Source organism: Cebus imitator, unplaced genomic scaffold (assembly GCF_001604975.1).
Source record: "Cebus imitator isolate Cc_AM_T3 unplaced genomic scaffold, Cebus_imitator-1.0 Scaffold80, whole genome shotgun sequence".
NCBI lineage: Eukaryota > Metazoa > Chordata > Mammalia > Primates > Cebidae > Cebus > Cebus imitator.
This window is the reverse complement of record NW_016107395.1, coordinates 3,468,988-3,484,899: the sequence shown is the minus strand read 5'-3', so window position 1 is coordinate 3,484,899 and position 15,912 is coordinate 3,468,988.

The window sequence follows — 15,912 nt, the reverse complement described above, 5'->3', positions numbered from 1 at the left end:
TTGAAACTAATAAGAATTAAGAGAGAAATTTATAGCATCAAAAAGCTAGAAAGGTCTCAAGTCAATGCCCTAACATCACAACTAAAAGAACTAAGAGAACTAGAGAACCACAAGCAAACAAACCCCAAAGCTAGCAGAAGACAAGAAAAAACCAAGATCAGAGCAGAACTGAAGGCGATAGAGACACAAAAAAACCCTCAAAAATTTATGAATCCAGGAGTTGGCTTTTTGAAAAAATTAATAAAATAGACCACTAGCTAGACTAATAAAGAAGAAAAGAGAGAAGAATCAAATATACTTAATCAGAAATAATAAGGGTGATAACACAACTGACCCCCACAGAAATACAAACAACTATCAAAGAATAACATAAACACCTCTATGCACATAAACTAGAAACTCTAGAAGAAACTGGTAAATTCTTGGATTTATACAACCTTCCAACACTGGACCAAAAATAAATTGAATCCCTGAGTAGACCAATAATAAGGTCTAAAATTGAGGCAGTAATAAATACCTACCAACCAAAAAAAGCCTAGGTGAACTTACAGCTGAATTTTTTCCAGTGGTACAAAGAGGAGCTGGTACCATTTCTTCTGAAACTATTCCTAGCAAGTGAATAGAATTTTTAATACTGTGTTTCTTGCTCATTTTATGAAGCAAACATCATTCTGATACCAAAACCTGGCAAAGACACAACAACAACAAAAAAGAAAACTTCAGTCCGATATTCTTGATGAACACCAATGCAAAAAACCTCAATAAAATACTGGCAACCCGAATCCAGCAGCACATCAAAAAGGTTATCCATCATGATAAAGTTGGCTTCATCCCTGGTATACAAGGTTAATTCAACATACATAAATCAATAAATGTGATTAATCACATAAATAGAACTAAAGACAAAAACCACGATTATCTCAATAGACACAGAAATGGCTTTCAATAAAATGCAATATCACTTCATGTTAAAAATTCTCAATAAGCTAGGTATTGAAGGAACATACCTCAAAATAATAAGACCCGTGTATTACAAACCCACAGCCAGTATCATATGGAATAGGCAAAAGCTGGAAGCACTCCTCTTAAAATCCAGCACAAAACAAGGAGGACTTTTCTAACTACTCCTATTCAGCATAGTACTGGAAGTTCTGGCCAGGGCAATCAGACAAGAGAAATAAATAAAGGTTTTCAAATAGGAAGAGAGGAATTCAAACTACCTTTGTTTGTAGATGACATAATTTTATACCTCATAAATCCCATCCTCTCAGTCCAAAAGCTTCTTAAACTGATAAGCAACTTCAGCAAAGTCTCAAAATACAAAAATCTATGAGCAAAAATCACTAGCATTCCTATACACCAACAACAGGCAAGCAGAAAGCCAAATCACAAATGAACTCCCATTTATAATTGCTATAAAGAGACTAAATACCTAGGAAAACACCTAACAAGGGAAGTTAAGAACCTCTTCAAGGGGAACTAGACACCACTGCTCAAGGAAATCAGAGAGGACACAAAGAAATGAAAAAACATTCCGTGCTTATGAATAGGAAGAATCAATATCAGGAAAATGGCCATACTGCCCAAAGTAACTTACAGAGTCAATATTATTCCCATTACACTACTACTGATCTTTTTCACATAATTAGAAAAAAACTATTTTAAAATTCACATGGAACCAAAAGAAGCCCAAAAGTCAAGACAATCCTATGCAAAAAGAACAAAGCTGAAGACATCATGCTGCCCAGTTTCAAATTATACTACCAGACTACAGTAACAAAAACAGCATGGTACTGGTACAGAAACAGACACACAGGCCAAAGGAACAGAATAGATAATTTAGAAATAACAACACACTCCTGTTAATACAAACATCTAATCTTTGACAAACCTGAAAACAATAAGCAATGGGAAAAGAATTCCCTATTTAATAAATGATGCTGGGAAAACCGGCTAGACATATACAGAAAATTGAAACTGGACTCCTTTTTTACACTGTATATAAACACTAACTCAAGATGGATTAAAGACTTAAATATAAAACCAAAAACTATAAAAACTACAGAAGACAATATAGGCATAACCATTCAGGACATAGGTACAGGTTAAGATTTCAGGATGAAAATGCCAAAAGCAATTGCAACAAAAGCAAAAATTGACAGATGGGATCTAATTCAACTAAAGAGCTTCTGCACAGCAAAAGAAACTCTCATCACAGTAAAAAGATGACCTATAGAATGGGAGAAATTTTTTTCAATCTATCCATCTGACAAGATCTAATATCCAGAGTCTATAAAGATCTTTAACAAATTTATAAGAAAAAAAAAACATTAAAAAGTGGGCAAAGGACATGAACAAACACTTCTCAAAAGAAGACATTCATATGGCTAACCAACATATGAAAAAAAGCTCATCATCACTACCATTAGAGAAATGCAAATCAAAACCACAATGAGATACCATCTCAAGGCAGTCAGAATGGTGATTATTAAAAAGTCCAGAAACAGCAGATGCTGGCTAGGTTGCAGAGAAAAAGGAATGCTTTTCTGTTAGTGAGGATGTAAATTAGTTTAATCATTGTGGAAGACACTGTGGTGATTCCTCAAAGAGCTAGAAGCAGAAATACCATTTGACCCAGCAATCTCACTACTTGGTATATACCCATAGGAATATAGATCATTCTATTGTAATACATACACATGTATGTTCATTGCAGCATTATTCATAATAGCAAAGACATAAAATCAACACAGATGCCCATCAACAAAGACTGAATAAAGGAAATATGGTACGTATGCAACATAGAATACGATGCAGTCATAAAAAGGTGACATCATGTCTTTACAGGGACATGGATGGAGCTGGAAGCCGTTATCCTCAGCAAACTAATGCAGGAACAGAAAACCAAACACTGCATGTTGTCACTTACAAGTGGGAGCTGAACAATGAGAACATATGAACACATGGGGGGCAACAAAACACACTGGGCTCTGTCAGAACAGGTGGGGTGAGAAAGAGCATCAGGAAGAATAGCTAATGGATACTGAGCTTATTACCTAGGCGATGGTTTAATCTGTGCAGCAAACCGCCGTGGCACACATATAACTGTGTAACAAACCTGCACATCCTGCACATGTACCATGGAATTTAAAATTAAAGTTGAAGAAAAAAAAAGAAAACAAAATTGTTTTCAGTCAATAAAATATTCCAAGATTAATATCCCTGATCTATCATTCATAAATGTCTACTCCGTTCTGAGGATCTTGTCAATTCTTTGTGTTTAGAAGCTTCCCCATATTTTTGATATTGTATTTATTTATTATAACCTAATGAAACAGGAAAATTGCATAGACACAGGCTTTATGACTCAGTATTGAGAGTAATCTGTCATTTGAGATAGTTGTAGCTGACTTAGAATGTCTTCTGTTGGTTTTATTTTTCGAGCCTAAGACAGGTAATCTTCCTGAACACAGCAGAGGGGCATAATCTTCCTTCATCTATCTTCTTAATCAGACAAAAATGGAAACTAGCTCTTTGTAGTTTATTCATTAATTATTTACTCACAGATTCTCCTAAATATTAGCAATTACATAGCATCAGGCAGTCTGGATGATTTTTCAATACTCATCCCCACAATTTCTAATGTAAATATAGAATTGTATGTCCATTATCAAGGCAAGAATTCATTAAATATCTTCATAAAATATTTATAGCAATGAGTATAATTTGTAATATACATATTTATTTTCTTTTTACATCAGTGCAGGGGTCACCACAGGACATATAGAAGAGGTGGGAGCCCAAGATGAGGTCATTAGTGAATGAGATTCAGTTAGTGTTCAATACAAAAAGATCGGGCAGCTAGGAAATCAAGTAGAAACCAGGAACTCAGCCATACCCATTACAAGCTATAGACTTAAAAGGAGTGACAGTAGGAAATAAAAGTCAAAGCTGGCTATGGTCAAAAGTCTAGAATACAAATTCTATTCTAAGGTAATATAGTTCTTGCATCCAAATTGTGTAGCCTCAGAAGCCAAACCTATAGATGTAAAAAAAAGCACTTGCAGCTGGTTATACAATGTTAAGAGGAAAAAAAAATGATTAGGAATGGTAGGAAAAAAAATGTATTCTGAAGCAAGAGATGGTATGAAGAGAAATAAAAGGAGTTAACATGTTCCAGTTTCATCCATGATGGAACAGCTATTATTGGGCTTAATTTCTTGCTATAAACAAGTATAAAATCTAGACAAAACATATATAAAAACTGTTTGCAGGCATTGGACTGCAGCCAGTGCAGGACTATGGTCCTTGAGAAAAAAAAGAGGCAAACAAGATAAACATCACACAAACCAAGGATTTCTCCCTGGGGGCATTTTCCAAATTACAGCTCAGGAAAATAGAGCCTAAGTAAAGACAGGTAGTCTTGCTGGACAGCAGAAATGAAAATCAGAGTTCAGGGCAGGTAAGAGAGCTGGGATTGGAGTGGCTGAGTCTCAGAGAGGAAAAAGCTACAGAAAAGGAGCCCTAATAATTTGCATAAACTTTTCCCTTAGGTTGTTAGTCAACTTCTAAGGTGTATAAATGCAGGGCAAAGCTTTGGAAACCTATTTGAGAGCAGCCATTGAAATGTTAGAGAGCAGAGGAGAGATTTCCAAGGCCATAGAAATCCCTTAGGTCAGCCAGGGATAAGAAACCTAGAGCATTCATTTTATACCACAGAAATGTCTCAAATGTCACATTCTAGGATATGGAGTAAAAATTTCTCTAGGCATAATGCCTTTGCCCAAAAAATGAGAGGAAAACTAAAACAGACTTGCTCTCACAAAACTTCAAACTACCCTGGCAAAATAAAAGTAATCTACAAGTAATTTTAGTCCCTGACCCAACAAAATTTAGCACTAATTAAAAGATAACATAAATCAAAATATCTACAATATATATACAATATCAGTTTTACAATCCAAAATTGCTAAATATGCTAAGAATTAGTTTTAAAATATTCGATAATTGAGAGATAAAATAATAGAATCAGAAACAGAAATGATTCAAGTAATGCAGCTAACAGATAGGGAATTCAAAATAACTAAGATGAATATATTCAAGAAAAAAGAAAAAAGATAGTCAAAATGAATAAAAAATACAGAATTTCAATCATAGATTAAAATCTATAAAAAGAAATAAAACAGACATTCTAGAAAAAAAATTTCTAAACTTAAGAACACATTCTAAAGACTTAAGTGCTGTATTAGCCTGTTCTCACTGCTAATAAAGACATACATGAGTCTGAGTAACTTATTAAAAAGAAGGAGAATTAATGGACTCACAGTTCTACATAGCTGGGGAAGCCTCCCAACATGGTGGAAGTCAAAGAAGGAGCAAAGGTACGTCTTATATGGTAGCAGGCATGAGGGCCTGTGTGGGGGAACTGCCCTTTTATAAATCCATCACATCTGATGAGGCTTATTTACTATCATGAGAACAGCACAGGAAAAACCTGCCCCCATGATTCAATTACCTCCCACCAGGGCCCTCCCAAAACATGTGGAGAGACATAGCCAAACCATATCAAGTTCTGACTCAATGCAACAGAACACTGGATTAGTGAATTTGAAGACAAGTCAACACAGAAATATCTCAATAAAAGTGCTGAAAGGAGAAGTGGGGAAGATGGCCGAAAGGAAGCTTCTCCAGAGTGCAGCTACCACGGAGTGAGACAGAACTAGAGCGATATCTGTGTCTCTGAGTGAGGTACCATTTTGTCTTCAAGGGACTGGTAACAGCAGGATTAACCCCCAAAAAAGGCAACGAAAGCAACCCAAAGGCATCCAGCCAAGGTAAGGTGGGGCACTGTCCCACCTGGAAAATGTATCAAGCATGGAGGATCATGGAGGATCAGGGAGGCATCACCTCCTCAGTTCTCTGAATCAGTTGCAGCAATTCACTCCAAGACTTCGGCAGCATACTGACCAGGAAAATGATGCCTTGCTGAGAACCACCCAGAGTCACAGACCTGGGCAACAGCCCAGGCTAGCAGCCCTGGCCAGACCGGTGCTTTGTTAGCACAGACCAGGACAGAGATTTAGACTAATACCGAGAAAGCTTGCAAAAAGGAACTACCCATCCCCCAGAAGGAAGAGTTGAAAGCGGGGAGGGGGATACAACAAGATAGGTCCCTCCCCGACAAGATCCAGCAACCGGAGTCCCTCTACAAGGAGAGTTTCACAGTTAACACATCCTCTAACCATGAACAGCATGCTCAGCATGCTTGGCAGAGGGAAAGGGCCTGCCACTGGGAAGGCAGGGCTAACCCCACCAGTACCGAAACCAGGCAAAGAATAAACAGCAGCCTCGTTGAGACCAAGGTAGCCCAGCAGCGCCTCTACAGGCAGACAATGGACAGACTGTTTCAAATGACACACTGAGACCTGCGTTTAAAATAATAATAATAATAATAAAAGCCTCATACAGGAGAAATAACCCAACTTTAACAGAAAGGACGTCCACTCAGAGAAGACGGGAAGAAACAGTGAAAAAAGGATGAAAACATCAAAGTCCAGAATGCCTCTCCTCCCCAGAGAGATCACAATGAATCACCAGCATGGCAACAAAACAGGTCAGAAAATAATTTTGACAAACTGACAGAAGCAGGCTTCAGAAGATGGGTAATAACAAACTTCTCTGAGCCAAAAGAACATGTTTTAACCCAATGCAAAGAAACTAAGAACCTTGAAAAAAGATTAGATGAAATGCTAACTAGAATAACCAGCATAGAGAAGAACATAAATGACTTGATGGAGCAGAAAAACACAACACGAGAACTTTGTGAAGCATACACAAGTTTCAGTAGCCGAATTGATCAAGCCAAAGAAAGGATATCAGAGATCAAAGATCAACTCAATGAAATAAAAAGATAAGGCAAAAAAAGAGTGAAAAGAAATGAACAAAGCCTCCAAGAAATATGGGATTATGTGAAAAGACCTAATCTATGCTTGATTGGTATACCTGAAGGGAACAGGGAAAATGAATCCAAGCTGGAAAACACTCTTCAAAATATTATCCAGAACTTCCCCAACCTAACAAAGAAGGCCAACATTCAAATACAGGAAATACAAAGACAACCACAGAGATACTCCTCAAGAAGAGCAATCCCAAGGCACATAATCATCAGATTCGCCAGGGATGAAATGAAGGAAAAAATGCTAAGGCAGTCAGACAGAAAGTTTGGGTCACTCAAATAGGAAAGCCCATCAGATTCACAGTGGAACTCTCAGCAGAAACCTTACAAGCCAAAAGAAAGTGGGGACCAATATTCAACATCCTTAAAGAAAGGAAATTTCAACCCAGAATCTCATATCCAGCCAAACTAAAATTCATAAGTGAAGGAGAAATAAAATCCTTTATGGACAAGCAATTACTGAGAGATTCGTTGCCACCAGACCTGCCGTACAAGAGCTCCTGACGGAAGCACTAAACACAGAAAAAAACATCCAATACCAGCCACTGCAAAAATGAACCAAATGGTAAGGACCAATGATGCAATGAGGAAACTGTGTCTACCAGTGGGCAAAACAAATAACCAATAACAAAATGGCAGGATCAAATTCACACATAACAATATTAATGTTAAATGTAAATGGCATAAATGCCCCAATCAAAAGACACAGACTGGCAAACTGGGTAAAAAGTCAAAACCCATTGGTGTGCTGTATTCAGGAGACCCATTTCACATGCAAAAACACATATAGACCCAAAATAAAGGGATGGAAGAAGATCTACCAAGCAAATGGAGAGCAAAAAAAAAGGGTTGCAATTTTACTCTCTGATAAAATCAACTTTAAACCAACAAAGATCAGAAAACAAAGAAGGACACTAAATAATGGTGAAAGGATCAATACAACAAGAAGAGCTAACTATCCTAAATATATATGCACTCAATACAGGAGCACCCAGATACGTAAGCAAGTTCTTAATGACCTACGAAGAGACTTAGACTTCCGTACAACAGTGGGAGACTTTAACACTCCACTGTCAACATTAGACAGATCAACAAGACAAAAAAATCAACAAGGATATACAGGACTTGAATGCAGAACTGGAACAAGCGGACCTAATAGACATCTACAGAACTCTCCGCCCAACAGCCACAGAATATACATTCTTCTCAGCACCGCATTACACTTACTCTAAAACTGACCACATAATTGGAAGTAAATCACTCCTGAGGAAATGCAAAAAACTGGAAATCATAACAAACAGTCTCCCAGACCACAGTGCAATCAAATTATATCTCAGGATTAAGAAACTACCTCAAAATTGTACAACTTCATAGAAACTGAACAACTGGCTCCTCAATGTTGACTGGATAAACAGTGAAATGAAGGCAGAAATACAGGTGTTCTTTGAAACCAATGAGAATGAAGACACAACATACCAGCATCTCTGGGACACATTTAAAGCAGTGTCTAGAGGGAAATTTAGAGCAATAAATGCCCACGTGTGAAATGAGGAAAGATCTGAAATCGACACCCTATTGTCAAAATTGAAAGAGCTAGAGGAACAAGATAAAACAAATTCAAAAGCTAGTAAAAGACAAGAAATAACTAAGATCAGAGCATAAATGAAGGAAATAGAGACACAAAAATCCCTTCAAAAAATCAGTAAATCCAGGAGCTATTTTTTGAAAAGATCAACAAAATAGACAGACCACTAGCCAGATTAATAAAAAGGAAAAGAGAAAAGAATGAAATAGATACAATAAAAAACGATAACAGGGATATCACCGCAGATTCCACAGAAATAAAACTACCATCAGAGATTGCTAATAACAACTCTATGCACATAAAACAGTAAACCTGGAAGAAATGGATAAATTCCTGGACACTTGCACCCTCCTAAAACTAAACCAGGAAGAAGCTGAAGCCCTGAATAGACCCATAACAAGGGCTGAAGTTGATTGAGGCAGTAATTAACAGCCTACCAACCAAAAAAGTCCAGGTCACGACAGGTTCACAGCTGAATTCCATCAGACATACAAAGAGGAGATGGTACCAATCATTGTCAAACTATTCCAAACAATAGAAAAAGAGGGAATCCTCCCCAACTCATTTTATGAGACCAACATCATCCTGATACCAAAACCCGGCAAAGACTCAACAAAAAAAGAAAACTTCAGCCAATCTCCATGATGAACATAAATACAAAAATCTTCAATAAAATACTGGCAAACCAATTGCAAGAGCACATCAAAAACTTATCCATCACGATCAAGTAGGATTCATCCCAGGGATGCAAGGCTGGTTCAACATATGCAAGTCCATAAATGTAATCCATCACAAAAATAGAACCAAAGACAAAAACAATATGATTATCTCAACAGATGCAGAGAAGGCCTTTGACAGAATTCAACAGCCTTTATGCTAAAAATTCTCAATAAACTAGATACTGATGAACCTATCACAAAAAAATAAAAGCTATTTATGAATAACCCACAGCAAATGTCACACTGAATGGGCAAAAACTGGAAGCATTCCCTTTGAAATCTGGCATTGACAAGGATGCCCTCTCTCTCCACTCCTATTCAATATAGTATTGGAAGTTTTAGCCAGAGAAATCAGGCAAGAAAAAGAAATAAAGTGTATTCAATAAGGAAAGGAGGAAGTCAAATTGTCTCTATTTGCAGATGACATGATCGTATATTTAGAAGACCCCATCATCTCAGCCCAAACTCTCCTTAAGCTGATAAGCAACTTTTGCAAAGTCTCAGGATACAAAATAAATGTGCAAAAATCACAAGCATTCCTACACACCAATAACGGACAAACAGAGAGCCAAATCAAGAGTGAACTCCCATTCACAATTGCTACAAGAAGAATAAAATATCTAGGAATACAACTAACAAAGGAAGTAAAGGATCTCATCAAGGAGAAATACAAACCACTGCTCAAGGAAATAAGAGAAGACACAAACAGATGGAAAAATATTCCATGTTCATGGTTAGGAAGAATCAATATCGTGAAAATTACCATACTGCCCAAGGTAATTTATAGGTTTAATGCTGTCCCCATCAAACTACCAATGACCTTCTTCACGGAATTGGAAAAAAACACTTTAAACTTCATATGGAACCAAAAAAGAGCCCCCATAGCCAAGACAATCCTAAGCCAAAATAACAAAGCTGGCAGCATCACGGTGCCAGACTTCAAGCAATACTACAAGGCAACAGTAATCAAAACAGCATGGTACTGGTATCAAAAGAGACAGACCAATGCAACAGAACAGAGGCCTCCAGAGCAACACTACACATCTACAACCATCTGATCTTTGACAAACCTGACAAAAACAAGCAATGGGGAAAGGATCCCCTGTTTAATAAATGGTGTCGGGAAAATTGGCTAGCCATGTGCAGAAAGCAGAAACTGGACCCCTTCCTGACACCATACACTAATGTTAACTCCAGATGGATTAAAGATTTAAACATAAGGCCTAACACCATAAAAACCCTAGAAGAAAACTTAGGCAAAACCATTCAGGACATAGGCATAGGCAAGAACTTCATTACTAAAACACAAAAAGCAATTTTCAACAAAAGCCAAAATAGACAAATGGGATCTAATTAAACTTCAGAACTTCTGTACAGCAAAAGAAATAGTCATTAGAGCGAACCAGCAACCAACAGAATGGGAAAAAAATTTTGCAATCTACCCATCTGACAAACGGCTTATATGCAGAATGTACAAAGAACTGAAACAGATTTACGAGAAAAAACCCCATCCAAAAGTGGGTGAAGGATATGAACAGACATTTTTCAAAAGAAGATATATATGAAGCCAACAAACATATGAAAAAATACTCATCATCACTGGTCATTACAGAAATGCAAATCAAAACTACATTGAGATACCATCTCATGCCAGTCAGAATGGCAATCATTAAAAAATCTGGAGACAACAGATGCTGGACAGGATGTGGAGAAATAGGAACACTTTTACACCGTTGGTGGGAGTGTAAATTAGTTCAACCATTGTGGAAGACAGTGTGGTGATTCCTCAAGGACTTAGAAATAGAAATTCCATTTGACCCAGTAATGCCATTACTGGGTATATACCCAAAGGACTATAAATCTTTCTATTATAAAGACACACACACACACATGTTCATTGAGGCACTGTTTACAATAGCAAAGACCTGGAACCAACCCAAATGCCCATCGACCATCAATGATAGACTGGACAGGCAAAATGGGGCACATATACACCATGGAATACAATGCAGCCATAAAAAACAATGAGTTTGTGTCCTTTGTAGAGATGTGGATGAACCTGGAAACCATCATTCTCAGCAAACTGACACAAGAACAAAAAGTCAAACACCACATGTATGCAGGTGTTGAACAATGAGAACCCTTGGACACAAAGAGGGGAGCATCACACGTCGGGAGGGGGGCTACAGGAGGGAGGGTTGGGGAGAGACAATGTGGGGAGAATGTCAGGTATAGGTAATGGGGGGATGGTGGCAACAAACCACCTTGCCATGAATCTACCTATGCAACAATCTTGCATGATCTGCATATGTACCCCAGAATCTAAAGTACAATTAAAAGAGAGAGAGAGAGAGAGAAAGAAACTTTTACACACACACACACACACACACACACACACAAAATGTGCTGCAAAGAAAAGAAATTACACAAAGAGCAAATGTTATCAGAATGAGGCCAAAGTAACCCTCAACTAAAGGCTTCTAGGCATGCCCTACCAAATATAAAAACACAGTCTTGAAAAGATTAAAGTGAATCTGAGTAATTCAATCATATCCCACAACAAAGCCCAAAAATATTTAGAGACACATGAAGAAATCTATCACCCAACAACAAAAAATTTATAGGAGACATATTGTTCTTAGCTTCTCATGCGGTACATAAAGTATTATACTATTTAAAGGTAAGCTGCAATAAGTTAAAGTTGTCTACTATAAATCTTTGAATAAGCACTCAAAGCACAACAGCTAAAATGAAGCTAAAATAAAATCATTAACAACAATACCAAAGCAAACAGGTAAATAAGAGCAAAAGTGTAGGCACACACACATACAACAAAGGACAGATGGAAAGCAAATAGCAAGAGAGTACATTTAAGCAATCATAACAGTGATAACCAGAATTCTAAAATGACCCCCGCAAAGTCTATACCCTAATCTCTGGAAGCTATGAATATGTTTAGATAGTAAATATGGTTTTACAGGCCACATTTCCTCCATTGTGACTACTCAATTCTGCCATTGTAGCCAAAATAGTCTAGATATGTAAATGAATGGGAATGACTATGTCCCATAAAACTTTACTTACAAAAACAGGTGGTAAGCTGGATTTGGCCCACGGGCCATAGTTTGCTGACCCCTAACAAAGAACCTTCTAAGGAACCTACAAAAATAGATATTAAAACCAAGAAGTTAATTTAACAAAGTCACAGGATAAAAGGTCAATGTACCAAAATCAGTTGCATTTCTGTATACTAGCAATAAACAATTGAAATTTGAAATTAAAACATATATATTATTTCTAATATATATTTAAGGATAAATTTTTAACATAGTATGTATAAGACCTGTACATTAGAAACTGCAAAACATTGCTGAGATAAAGAAGGCCCAAAGAAACAGAAGGATATATTATGTTCATTGCTTGGAAAACTACCTATCTCTAAGATTTCAGCTCTGTCTTATTAGATCAACAACTTAAAGATAATCTCAAAGTAAATATAAATAGCCATTTTTGGAGAAATTTTCATGCAGAATCAAAAATTATTTTGACACAAAAATACTAGAAACCAAAAGAATTCTGAAAAAGAATAAACTAAAAGACTTATACTATCTAGTTTATAGACTTATTATAAAGCTCCCCTAATAATCGAAGTGTGATATTTACATAAAAACTTATATTCAGATTAATAAAACAGAATGCAAATATGAGAAATAGACTGACACAAATATGATCAATTAACTTTTAACAAAGTTGTCAAGACACTCTAATTAATTAAAATAATTATTTCAAAAATGGGGCTGGTAGAAATGAATAACCATAGAAATAAAGAAGGAAGTCAGAGAGGAAAGGAGGAAGGAGAGTCAGGGAGGAAAGAAGGAAGGAGGAAGAAAGGAAGGAAGGGAGGGAGGGAGAGAGGGAGGGAGGAAGGATGGGAGATAGGGAGGGAGGGAGGGAGGGAGGGAGGAAGGAAGGAAGGAAGGAAGGAAGGAAGGAAGGGAGACGGGAGAAGGGAGAGAGGGAGGGAAGGAGGAAGGAAGGAAGGATGGGAGAGAGGGAGGGAGGAAGGAAGGGAGGGAGGGAGGGAGGGAGGGAGGGAGGAAGGAAAGAAGGAAGGAAAGGAGGGAGGGAGGAAGGAAGGAAGGAAAGAAGGATGGGAGGAAGGACGGAAGGGAGGGAGGACAGACTTCTTTCACAGCATACTAAAAAATAAACACGAAACGTTTATATATCTGAAATTAAGAGTTAAAAATCTAAAACTTCTAGAAGAAAGTACAGGACAAAATCTTAGAGACCTCAAGTTAGGCAAAGATTTCTTAAAGAGGACACAACATGAACTGTAAAAGAAGGCTAATAAAATGAACTTCAATTAAAATCTTTATGCTCTTCAAAGATATTTTCAAAAATGAAAAGAATGCCACTAAGTAGAGGAAAGTATTTGTAAATATATATATCTGAAAATAGACTTCTATCCAGAATATTTAAAGAAATCTTTCCACTGAAGAAGACTGACAAATTAATAAAAAGGCAAAAAAATAATTTTAAAGTAATTTCATTAGAAAGATATACTGATAACACATAAAAAAAGTTTAACATCATCAGTCGTCAGTAATATGAAAATGAAATGAGATGCTATATACTAACTGAAAAGTAAAAATGAATAAGACTGATAATATCCAGTGTTCTTGAGAAGAGTGAAAGCAACTGAAAGAAACTCTGGTACACTATTAGAAATAATGCAAAATAATATAACCACTTTGGAAAATAGTTTGGTAGTTTCTTATACCGTTAAGCATACATTTTCCATATAGCTGAACAATTTCACTTGTAGATATTATATTTACCCAAGATAAATAAAAACCTATGTCCACACAACAGTTTTTATGGGAATGTTCATAGCAGGTTCATTTATTAGCCAAATACTGGAAAGAGTCATTCCAATGGTTCAAAACTCATGAAGGAATAATCAAATTGTAGGATATCCACTACTGGTACATGCAACAAAAAGGATACATTTCAAACGCATTACGCTAAATGAAAGTAGCTAAAAATGAACGGTTGCTTACGTTAAATCCTACATGAAATTCTAGAAAAGGCAAAAACTAGTGATAGAAATCAGATCAGTAGTTTCAGTGCAAACAGATTGACTTGTGATTGACTACAAAAGGGCAAAAGGGAACTTGTTGGTGTGATGGAAAATGTTCTATAGATATATCATATATATATCATTGTGGTGGTAGTTGTGAGGTGACTGTATACATTTGTCAAATATCAAATTATTTACTTGAAATTGATAAATTTCATTATTTATAAATTATGCCTCATAAAGCTGACCACATAAAAATATCATTATGTCTTAATCTGAATAATTGTTACAACAGTGAGTTCAGTTTTTGAGAAAATTTATCAGGCTCTTCATTTATTATATTCTATATGTATTCTATAGTTAAATTAAAAGTTTTAAAATGTTTACATATAAAAAGAAATTATGTAGGACAAAATGAATTTATTTGTACACTTAAATGGATGAGTTTTATTGAATGCAAATCATATTTTAATAAAGTGATTTTTAAACATTTATGGCAATAAGAAAAACAGATTTAGTATGAATTATGCATATATATATCTATATAAATACACTGTACAGATCTAGAGCTAAAGAAATTAGCTGCCAACAAAAAAATCAGGCAAAGAGCATTAAAATGAATCCGTTTCTTCTGGTAGTGACTTTCTCTTTGCTTTGGCTATAGTTCAATCAGTTGCTTTGGCTATAGTTCAATCAGTGCTTGCCAAACTCTATTTGCAAAAACAGGTTCCTATAGTGTGACAACAGCACAACAGCTTTTGAAAGAGGTCCTCTCCTAACTTAATTACCAGGAGTTGTTCATGTTTCCCTACATGGTAAAGGGATGTTGTAGTTGTGATTAAGTTAAGAACATTACAAAAGGAGATTATCGTTGATTATCTGGGTGATCTCAACATAATCACTCAGGAACTTGAAAACAGAATACCTTTTCTAGGCAGTGGCCAGACAGAAATGTGACTATAGAAGAATAATCTGAAAGGTGCAGCATTGCTGATTTTGAAGATGAAGGAAGGGGGCCATGAGCCAAGGAATGTGGGTGGCCTCTAGAAGCTAAAAAAAATGAAAAGGAAATGAATTCTTTCTTGGAGACTCCAGAAAGGAAAGCAGACGTGCTGACACCTTGATTTTAGCCCAGTAAGACCTATGCTGGACTTGTGAAGTAATAATTGTATGTTGTTTATGTTGTTTAAGCACTAACTTGCTGATAATCTGCTGCAGAAGAAATACAGAATAAATACACATAGTGTCAATCTATTCACATGGAGATTTTTTTTAAATCATAAGACTAGAAGGAAGGGAAAAGTGACTCTATTGCTTAAAAAAAAACTGACTCAAGTTTCTAGGCAACTTTTCCCTCTGAGCCTCAGTTTCTTTTTCTGAAAAAAGTGATGTTTCTATTAACCACATCACAAGGACACCGTAAGAATTCAATAAAACAATTGCTTGCAAGACAATTGGCTTACTCATGACACATGGTAAGCATTTAGGAATTCAATAAGTGATAGCTACATTATTTCTACTGGTGCAAATCCTAGAACTCTTTTCAAGTCCAGGGAGATTCTGTAACAAA